Source organism: Choloepus didactylus (assembly GCF_015220235.1).
Source record: "Choloepus didactylus isolate mChoDid1 chromosome 26 unlocalized genomic scaffold, mChoDid1.pri SUPER_26_unloc1, whole genome shotgun sequence".
Classification (NCBI taxonomy): Eukaryota; Metazoa; Chordata; class Mammalia; order Pilosa; family Megalonychidae; genus Choloepus; species Choloepus didactylus.
In genome coordinates this window covers 255,503-267,121 of record NW_023637614.1, presented here as the reverse complement: position 1 = coordinate 267,121, position 11,619 = coordinate 255,503, and the positions used below count along the sequence as shown (strand labels likewise).

At 43.2% G+C, this 11,619-nt stretch overlaps 1 pseudogene; it reads right to left on the bottom strand.

Moving 5' to 3' along the window:
• Nucleotides 1–5,563: 5,563 nt before the first annotated feature.
• On the bottom strand, nucleotides 5,564–7,954 carry LOC119525737 (annotated as a pseudogene).
• Between the last annotated feature and the right edge of the window lie 3,665 nt (nucleotides 7,955–11,619).

Below are 11,619 nucleotides of genomic sequence, written 5' to 3'. Positions count from 1 at the left end.
GTAAATCTCCCTTGCAATGCAGGATATGACTCCTGGGGATGAATCCAGACCTGCCATCATGGGATTGAGAACATCTTCTTGACCAAAGAGGGGGGGGGGATGTGAAATGAAATGAAATAAAGCTTCAGTGGCTGAGAGATTTCAAATGGAGTGGAGAGATCACTCTGGTTGACATTCTTATGCATTATATAGATAGCAATTTTTAGGTTTTAATATATTGGAATAGCTAGAAGCAAATACCTGAAAATTACTAAACTCCTACCCAGTAGCCTTGACTCTTGAAGATGATTGTATAACAATGTAGCTTACAAGGAGTGACAGTGTGATTGTGAAAACCTTGCAGATTACACTCCCTTTATCCAGTGTATGGATGGATGAGTAGAAAATTGGGGAAAAGGCTAAATGATAAATAGGGTGGGATGGTGGGGTCATTTGGGTGTTCTTTTAATTTTATTTTTTTTTTCTGATTCTAATTATTTATGGTGAAAGGAAAATGTTCAAAAATAGATTGGGGTGGTACAACTCTACAGTCGATTTGTTCAAACACCACAATTGAATGGAACTTTGAATAGGAAGTGAGATACAGTAGGTTAGTATAGGCTGGAGTGAAATAGCGACACATCCCAGAGTAATTTGGGCAGATAATAAAAAATATATTTACAGCCTCCCCCTCCCCAGCCCCAAGGATCTGGGGGAAGGTGCAGATGTGTTGAACATCCTCACCTGGACTGGTGTTAATGTTGTCACAAACATTGGGACTGGTGGTTTCATGTGCTGAGCCCTCGATCATGGGACTTGCCCTTATGAAGCTCATTACCACAAAGGAGAGTCTAAACTTGTATGTAATGGTGCCTAGGAGTCTCCCCCTGAGTACCTCTTTGTTGCTCAGATGTGGCCCTCTCTCTCTCTAACTGAGCCATCTTGACAGGTGAACTCACTGCCTTCCTCTCTATGTGGGACCTGACCCCCTGGGCTGTAAATCTCCCTGGCAATGCAGAATATGACTCCCGGGGATGAATCTGGACCCAGCATCATGGGACTGAGAGTATCTTCTTGACCAAAAGGGGGATGCAAAATGAGATGAAATAGTTTCAGTGGCTGAGAGATTTCAAACGGAGTTGAGAGGTCACTCTGGTGGACATTCTTATGCACTATATAGATAACACCTCTTAGGTTTTAATGTATTGGAATAGCTAGAAGTAAATACCTGAAACTACCAAACTCCAACCCAGCAGTCTGGACTCCTGAAGACAATTATATAATAATGTAGATTACAAGGGGTGACAGTGTGATTGTGAAGACCTTGTGGATCACACCCCCTTTATCTAGTGTATGGATGAGTAGAAAAATGGGGATAAAAACTAAAGGACAAATGGGGTGGGATGGGGGATGATTTGGGTGTTCTTTTTTCACTTTTATTTTTTATTCTTGTTCTGGTTCTTTCTGATGTAAGGAAAATGTTCAGAGATAGATTGTGGTGATGAACACATAACTATGTTATCATAGTGTGGACAGTGGATTGTATACCATGGATGATTGTATGATGTGCAAATGTATTTCAATAAAACTGAATTTAATAAAGAAAAACAAAAATAATAGATTGGGGTGATGAATGCACAACTATAAGATGGTACTGTGAACAGGTGATTGTACACCATGGATGATTGTATTGTAAGTGAATATATCTCAATAAAATTGAATTAAAAAAAAGAATTGAAAATAGGGAAGGGCTTGCCACAAGGAGAGAGAAGGAGATGGGGTGGGTTGGGGGTTCCATCATATCTGTCACCCATGCCTCACTCTGCAGGGTTTTCTGAGTCCCAAGCAGCAAACTGAAGTAAACATCCCAAACAGGCAAATGCCCTTCTCTCTATAATGCAGAGAAGCATGGTCTTCCACATCCTGTCTCTTCCATCATATTAACTGCATTACTACTGATTAAAGGGCACCATGGAGCCTCACAAAGCCCCAGCTCTGAATTCAATTAGCTGAGGAATATATGTTTGAATATGATGCAGAGGCCTGGGGTGCAACTGTATCTGCTAAGAAAGCTCAGCAGATGGAACCGTTCGGCTTCTCCTTCTTCTCTCCTTGAATGCCAGTGTCAATGTGTCCCACCACAGCCTGTACACAAACAGCAGACACACACATATGAATGAGATGATCACATTTTGTTCTGAGAGGGCAGTGGAGGACACCTCATGTGGTGGTGGGGTAAATCTTTCCCTGAGTTGTCTGGCTAGCCCATGATGGCACCAGGTTGACAGAACCTCACAGCTCCTGAGGGTCCCCAGCCTGGTATTGGGATGTTGTGTACCACTTCTGATGCTGCCAGGGACCCTGAAGGGCCATAAGCTCTGAGATCCCAGCCAATGAAAAGACCTACCACAAGCTCCACCCATATGTGCTGCGGTGGCATTCTGGAATCTGGTGGACATACAGACCCATCTAGGGGGCTTTGGAAAATGCAGAACCCTGAGCCATATCTTTGCCCAATTTGAGTCAGCAGAGTCTGCATGTTTAATAAGAAGACACAGGTAGTCAGCCAGGACTTGGAAGACTTGGAAGTCATTTGTGAAGCACATCTATGCCTGATCTCACCCTTCATATCTCTCACAAACATTATGGTAGGCCAGGTCCCTGCCTGCATGGACAATGGTGGAGCTTGATGAGGTGAAAGGGTTTTCCTAAGGTCATGAGGCTGTCAGCACTGGAGCTGGGGTCTGGACCCATGAGGACTCTTTGGAGGGTGGCAGGGAAGAATTTGGGAGAAACCTGTCAGCACTGGGGCCAGGGAGAGTGAGCTATTGTAGAGGAGGATATGGGAGGAATGGGCAGAGGGGGAAGCATTTGTCTGCCTGGGGGCCAGGGATGGCTGGGGGCAGGGGATCCCCACATGGACTCTGGAAAGACCAAGGGGCTGGGAGAGAGCCTTCCTGGCAGAGGAAGCATGCAGTGGGTGTGAAGCTGATCTGGTGGACAAATAAATGGGTGTTGGCATCTATAGCCACTCTGACTTCCCAGGCTGCTGTGAGGGTGACATGAAATTCATGTCCAATGCTTAGGATATAGTGAATGTTCAGTAAATACCACCAGATATTACTACCGTTTGCTAATAGGATTACAAAGGGCTATCTGACTTCTGGGCCCCAAAGTGCTGGGAAACTGCAGCTAAATATTGATGTCTGGGTGACCATGCCCTAAATTTATGAGGGTGGATCACCCTATACTTTGACCACTTTTAAAAACACAAGTTGGTCAGAACAATCTGAGAGTCCTCCTGTAAGATCCTCTCTGCTCCACCCTTGAGCCACCTACAAATGATCTGGCTCCTACTTCAAAGAAGACTGGGATACATCCAAGCCCCACCTCCATTCCAGGGCCCTGCACATGGTTGCCTGCTGTAACCTCCTGGTTGATCGACCCCAGCGACCTCAATGTCTACAGTCTGTTCTAAATCTAGCAGTCACCATGGTCCTTTGTGACATCAAAAGCTCTTACCATGCCATGGCACAAAACTTGCTATTCCTGTCCCTTCCACACAGAGTAAAAATCAACACTGTGCACTGTCCTTCCAGGCTCACAGGCCATGTCTGACCCTTTTATCTTGTCATCTGCCTTCACTGGCTTGCCTAGGCCAGACTCATGGTCCTGACTGATGTTACTCCAGCTTCCAGGGTCAGGCAGAACTGGGACATGGACTGTTCTCCAGGAACATGAATTGCTTCTCCCCTCTCCTGCTCCAAGTCTCTGCCCAAATGCCACTTTTGCATTGACCAGTCTAAATGACCCCTATTTAATGCTGCAGCCACCTCTATGCTTGGCCCCTACCCAGGCACCCAGAACCTGCTGACAAAATGGACGCTCTCTCATTGGCTTTCTCCATTGTTCACTATCCATCTCTCCTTGCTCAAGTATCACTTCCCCTCCTCCCTGTGAGTCCATTGATGAATCCATGGCATTTACAGCAGTGCCTGGCCCCAAGAATGCATACCATTGACATTTGCTGGATGAGCAAAGGGAAAGGCAGGAGATGGTTAAAGTGACCACAGCTGAGGCCAATGCAAGTGTTTCTTTCCAGCAGGGTGGTGAGTCTGCATTCTGACCTCAGGGTATACAGGACCAGGGCATGTCCCAGGAAGGCACTGTAAAGGCAAGTCCTGATAGCAACTGTTTGCTGTCTTTTGTCTTGCTCCACTGAGTGTCACCAACAGGGGGCAATTCTGAGATTCAGGCATTCCAAAGAGCTGACATGCTGGTGCCTGGCCAGAGGGCCAAAGGTTCAGCAGATATGTGAGGGGCAGAGCATTGGAGAACCAGCTCTCAAGATCCATCATTGGGGACCTTGAGTTTGATTTGGCTGCTGTGGAGATTTACTGTATTTGTACTGGAGGAACAAGGAACACTCTCTCAACAGCCCCTCAAAGATGGACCTACTCAGGCCACCATCAACACTCCCCAGTACCTTATTTTGTACTCTGGGAACCTGACCAATCCAGGAATGGGCTCTTTGCCCAGGGGTGGCACCCTCATTGGCTGTCCAGGACCAATCCCCAGACCTGGTGTAAAGGGCACTGACAAGTGTGTATCAGAAGTTCAGAGGCCACTAGCAGAGAACAGCAGGGACAGCAAAGCAAGAGACAGGGAGAGCAAAGCTGTCCAGGGCCTCCTGGCTCTAAACCCCAGATCACACTGTCCTACAATAGTCCACTCTCCCACTTTCTACTTTTTAAAAGATGGCCATAATCTGTCACTGTTATTTCTTCCTAAGGACAGGCTTTTCCTCATATATGCATGCATGCATCTCTCCATGCATCCATCCATTCTTCCACCCATCTATCACTTCATCCATCTTCCCTCTCTTCCTTGCTTTTCCCATCCACACATCCCTCCTTCTGAGCATCTATTGATCCTTCTATCTACCCATATATCTCCCTTTTCTCCTTCACTTCCTGCAATCCATCCATCCATTTCTCCTTCTTTCCTTCCTTCCTGCTTTATTTCCAACCATCTATCCACCTAGCCATCAATCAACCTCAACACCAATTCCTTGATGAGTTCATCCACCCATCTCACCATCCATCCCTCCATACTTCTATCATGCCACCCAACTGTTCACCCAGCTACTATTCAAAATATTTTCTTGGGAGCAAGACAGATTCAACTCTGGCCTCAGCCTTTCTGAGGAAGTGTCCATCAACCATGAACAGTGCCCAAGAGAGAGCCAGGAAGGCTATGTCCCTGAAGCAAGAGAGCTGAAAGGTGAGTCAGCAGGGCAGAGAAATAAGGTGGAGATTGAGTGAAGGGGGTGTGGAGCTCATCCTCAGTTGGAGCCTCTCAGGGAAGTTTCCAAAGCAGGGACACACTGTGCTTTGTGTCTTAGTAAAGATCCCTGTAGGCTTAGGGTGGCAGGTGGCCTGGGGGGGGGCCCCTATAGGGTCATGTCCATTTGGAAGTGCAGTTGACCAAATGGCTTTGTCTTTTTTTAATATCGGGAGAGGTTTCATAAAGAATTGCTTTATTGAAACAAAAAATATACACAAACTATAAGGCCCTAAGAAAATTAAATATCTAAGTTAAAGCAAACAGGGGGCAGTTCAACATCCAGGGCTGATAGAATGCTTGAAGGAGACTACAACAGAGTAGACTCCCACATCAGAGAGGGTATCTTCACAGGGGAGAATTGCCTCTGCTGTAGCAGATTTTCAAGTTCTCTTTTCTTATTGAGGATCATGAGAGCCCTCCACTCAAGTTGAGGTATGCAATTTGTGCTCTTCAGACAGGTAAACTCTCAAAATCTAGAGGATTGGAGGGAAATAATTTTTATTTTTCTGTATAGATCTGAGGTCCAAACTGAACTTTTGCTTTAACAGTATTGTCAGTCAGCTTTTTGGCAAAGATTGGCTGTTTCTGTTTGAGGCTGTTTCTGTCTTTACTGACTCTTCTGTAGCTCTGTTGACAGTTCCCAATGGCTTTCTGAAATCTCTAGGTAAGGCTGGTGGAGCATCAAATATTTTGCCAACACAGTGTTAAAATCTGAAATCTCCCATCAAAGCCTTTGACCATTGCTTTGGCTCATTCTTAGGAACCACATGGGTGCCATGTTCTCTATTTTCCTTATCAACAAAGATCAGAGTAGCCATTCTGGATTACTCCAAGGTTCTGCCTGGCTTTTCTTGTCTTAAGACCAAGTTGGAGAAAACAGCTCAGATGGCCTGGACACAGCTGAACTGGTCACTCAGAAAAGGGCAGAGTTGAGCACAGACCTCAAAAAAGAGGCTAGCAGTGAGTGGCACAGGTAACAGGATACAGATTCTCCACATTTGGCAACTGGGTTTAAGCACTATCCCCATGGAAACTGATGGGCAGACAGGTAATAAGATATTGACAAATTTGACAAAAAATTTCCTTCCTTTCATTAATTTCTCTCAAACTTTCTTCCAGTAGAATGATGAGGGAAGTGCTGTTTGTGTCCAGGGCTGAGAGTGAGAAGTGTTCTTCAGGTGCTTGCCACCCAGGATAGGTTGTCTTCAAATTCACAGTTTTGGTTAAATCTTCAGATAATGCAGAAAGGTGAAGCCCTTGTTCTGGTTTGCTATAGCTGCCATTATGCAAAATATCAGAAATGGATTGGCTTTTATAAAGGGGATTTTTTAGGTTACAAATTTACAGTTCTAAGGTCATAAAATTCTCCAAACTTAAGGCATTAAGAGGATACCTTCACTGATGAAAGGCTGATGGCATCAGGAATGCCTCTGTTAGCTTGTAAGACACATGGTTGTCATCAGCTGGTCTATTTTCCTGGGTTCTGGTTTTAAAATGGTTTTCTCCAAAATGTCTTTGAGCCTCTGTGTCTCTTAATTACTCTCTCTCAGCTCCTGTGCATCTTTTCTTGTTCTCCCAGTGTGTTTCTAACTGTCTGGGGGTCCTCTATTAGCTTAACTACAGCAAACTCAGTGCTTCATTTCTTAGCCTGGAGTCTCCAAACACCCTTCTATCTGCAACTACCAGTGCCTCCAATTGTCTATGTCTGTGTTTGCCCTTAGCTTCTCTCCAAAATGCCCCTCTTAAAGAACTCCAGTGAACTAATCAAGATCCCCCCAGAATGGGTGGGGTCACACCTCCATGAAAATGATCTAATCAAAAGTTCTCACCTACAGTTGGGTAGTCACATGTCCATGGAAACAACCTAATCAAAAGGTCCCACCCTAATCAAAAGACTAATTCTTACCCCACAATATTTCATTAAAGAGCATGATTTTTGTGGGGGGCATAATTGATTCAAACCAGCACAGCTGCTACCCCAAATATGACTCCCCTCCCCCCACCAGTGGCCAACACAGAAATTTGTGTCTTTGTTAAGGCTACTATGACAAACAGCACACAACATTGGCTTCAACAACAGAGATTTATTGTTTAAGTCCAAAATCAAGGTCTCAACTTTCTGTAAATTCTGTGGTGTTCTGGTTGTGACTCAACCTCTGCTTCCATCACATGGTCATCCATCTTTTTCTTTCTCCTGCTCACTCCTGCCTGGGATTCCTGGTGCTTTGGGTCCACTGGAAGGGGATAGCTGCCAGGACCCATCCTGAATGGGTGACAGGATGTGCAATGTCCTGAGTGCTGGCCATCTGATGCAGACACCAGGGTCTGGAGGGGCTCTCTTTGTAGGGCATTTAGTTCCTTGGCACTCTGTGCCTCCCTCCACCTTCCCTGGCCCTCACCTCTGCCTGTGGGAGACCAAGAATGGCTGTGGTTCACCCACCAGTGCTTCCTGGGAGAGGGCAGAGAAACCTACACTACCCTCAGGTGCAAAGTTACTTTTCTTCATCTGTAAGATGGGTTATGACACATTCGTCTTAAGAGATTGTACAGGATTGACATGAGTTGGTGCAGAAAGTGTGGGGGCCCATTGAATCACCTCAGGTCCCCAGATGGCCTCTTTTTTTTTTTTTTTTCCTTTGTATTTTTTATTTATTTATTTTTTATCATCATTTTATTGAGATATATTCACATACCACGCAGTCATACAAAACAAATCGTACTTTCGATTGTTTACAGTACCATTACATAGTTGTACATTCATCACCTAAATCAATCCCTGACACCTTCATTAGCACACACACAAAAATAACAAGAATAATAATTAGAGTGAAAAAGAGCAATTGAAGTAAAAAAGAACACTGGCTACCTTTGTCTGTTTGTTTCCTTCCCCTATTTTTCTACTCATCCATCCATAAACTACACAAAGTGGAGTGTGGTCCTTATGGCTTTCCCAATCCCATTGTCACCCCTCATAAGCTACATTTTTATACAACTGTCTTCGAGATTCATGGGTTCTGGGTTGTAGTTTGATAGTTTCAGGGATCCATCACCAGCTACCCCAATTCTTTAGAACCTAAAAAGGGTTGTCTAAAGTGTGTGTAAGAGTGCCCACCAGAGTGACCTCTCGGCTCGTTTTGGAATCTCTCTGCCACTGAAGCTTATTTCATTTCCTTTCACATCCCCCTTTTGGTCAAGAAGATGTTCTCCATCCCACGATGCCGGGTCTACATTCCTCCCTGGGAGTCATATTCTACGTTGCCAGGGAGATTCACTCCCCTGGGTGTCTGATCCCACGTACGGGGGAGGGCAGTGATTTCACCTTTCAAGTTGGCTTAGCCAGAGAGAGAGGGCCACATCTGAGCAACAAAGAGGCACTCAGGAGGAGACTCTTAGGCACAAATATAGGGAGGCCTAGCCTCTCCTTTGCAGCAACCATCTTCCCAAGGGTAAAACTTATGGTAGAGGGCTCAACCCATCAAACCACCAGTCCCCTATGTCTGTGGTCATGTTAGCAACCATGGAGGTGGGGTAGGCGAATACCCCTGCATTCTCCACAGGCTCCTCAAGGGGGCACTACATCTTTTTTTTTTTTCCTTGTTTTTCTTCCTTTTTTTTTTTTTAACTTTCCCTTCTTTTTTAAATCAACTGTATGAAAAAAAAGTTAAAAAGAAAACAAACATACAATAAAAGAACATTTCAAAGAGACCATAACAAGGGAGTAAGAAAAAGACAACTAACCTAAGATAACTGCTTAACTTCCAACATGTTCCTACTTTACCCCAAGAAAGTTACATAATATAGCAACATTTCTGTGAACTTGTTCCTACTATATCCATCAGAAATTAACAGACCGTAGTCATTCCTGGGCATCCCCAGAACGTTAAATAGCTTATCTGTTCTTCTTGGATTATTGTTCCCCCTTCCTTAATTGCTCTCTACTGCTAGTTCCCCTACCTTCTACATTATAAACCATTTGTTTTACATTTTTCAAAGTTCACATTAGTGGTAGCATATAATATTTCTCTTTTTGTGCCTGGCTTATTTCGCTCAGCATTATGTCTTCAAGGTTCATCCATGTTGTCATATGTTTCACAAGATCATTCCTTCTTACTGCCGTGTAGTATTCCATCGTGTGTATATACCACATTTTGTATATCCACTCATCTGTTGAAGGACATTTGGGTTGTTTCCATCTCTTGGCAATTGTGAATAATGCTGCTATGAACATTGGCGTGCAGATATCTGTTCGTGTCACTGCTTTCCGATCTTCCGGGTATATACCGAGAAGTGCAATTGCTGGATTGAATGGTAGCTCTATATCTAGTTTTCTAAGGAACTGCCAGACTGACATCCAGAGTGGCTGAACCATTATACAGTCCCACCAACAATGAATAAGAGTTCCAATTTCTCCACATCCCCTCCAGCATTTGTAGTTTCCTGTTTGTTTAATGGCAGCCATTCTAACTGGTGTTAGATGGTATCTCATTGTGGTTTTAATTTGCATCTCTCTAATAGCTAGTGAAGCTGAACATTTTTTCATGTGTTTCTTGGCCATTTGTATTTCCTCTTCAGAGAACTGTCTTTTCATATCTTTTGCTCATTTTATAATTGGGCTTTCTGTACTGCTGTCATTGAGTTGTAGGATTTCTTTGTATATGCAAGATATCAGTCTTTTGTCAGATACATGGTTTCCAAAAATTTTTTCCCATTGAGTTGGCTGCCTCTTTACCTTTTTGAGAAATTCCTTTGAGGTGCAGAAACTTCTAAGCTTGAGGAGTTCCCATTTATCTATTTTCTCTTTTGTTGCTTGTGCTTTGGGTGTAAAGTCTAGGAAGTGGCCGCCTAATACAAGGTCTTGAAGATGTTTTCCTACATTATCTTCTAGGAGTTTTATGGTACTTTCTTTTATATTGAGATCTTTGGTCCATTTTGAGTTAATTTTTGTGTAGGGGGTGAGGTAGGGGTCCTCTTTCATTCTTTTGGATATGGATATCCAACTCTCCCAGCCCCATTTGTTGAAAAGACCATTATGGCTCAGTTCAGTGGCTTTGGGGGCCTTATCAAAGATCACTCAGCCATAGATCTGAGGGTCTATCTCTGAATTCTCAATTCGATTCCATTGATCTATATGTCTATCTTTGTGCCAGTACCATGCTGTTTTGGCAACTGTGGCTTTATAATAAGCTTCAAAGTCAGGGAGTGTAAGTCCTCCCACTTGGTTTTCCTTTTTTAGAGTGTCTTTAGCAATTCGAGGCATCTTCCCTTTCCAAATAAATTTGATAACTAGCTTTTCCAAGTCTGCAAAGTAAGTTGTTCGAATTTTGATTGGGATTGCATTGAATCTGTAGATGACTTTGGGTAGAATTGACATCTTAATGACATTTAGCCTTCCTATCCACGAACATGGAATATTTTTCCATCTTTTAAGGTCCCCTTCTATTTCTTTTAGTAGAGTTATGTAGTTTTCTTTGTATAGGTCTTTTACATCTTTGGTTAAGTTTATTCCTAGGTACTTGATTTTTTTAGTTGCTATTGAAATGGTATCTTTTTCTTGAGTGTCTCTTCAATTTGTTCATTTCTAGCATATAGATACATTACTGACTTATGTGCATTAATCTTGTATCCTGCTACTTTGCTAAATTTGTTTATTAGCTCTAGTAGCTGTATCATCGATTTCTCAGGGTTTTCTAGATATAAGATCATATCATCTGCAAACAATGACAGTTTTACTTCTTCTTTTCCAATTTGGATGCCTTCTATTTCTTTGTCTTGCCGGATTGCCCTGGCTAGCACTTCCAGCACAATGTTGAATAACAGTGGTGACAGCGGGCATCCTTGTCTTGTTCCTGATCTTAGAGGGAAGGCTTTCAGTCTCTCACCATTGAGTACTATGCTGGCTGTGGGTTTTTCGTATATGCTCTTTATCATGTTGAGGAAGTTTCCTTCAATTCCTACCTTTTGAAGTGTTTTTATCAAAAAGGGATGTTGGATTTTGTCAAATGCTTTTTCAGCATCTATTGAGATGATCAATTGATTTTTCCCTTTCGAGTTTTTAATGTTTTGTAATACATTGATTGTTTTTCTTATGTTGAACCATCCTTGCATGCCTGGAATGAACCCCACTTGGTCATGGTGTATGATTTTTTTAATGTGTCTTTGGATTCGATTTGCAAGTACTTTGTTGAGGATTTTTGCATCTATATTCATTAGGGAGATTGGCCGGTAGTTTTCCTTTTTTGTAGCATCTTTGCCTGGTTTTGGTATTAGAGTGATGTTAGCTTCATAAAATGAGTT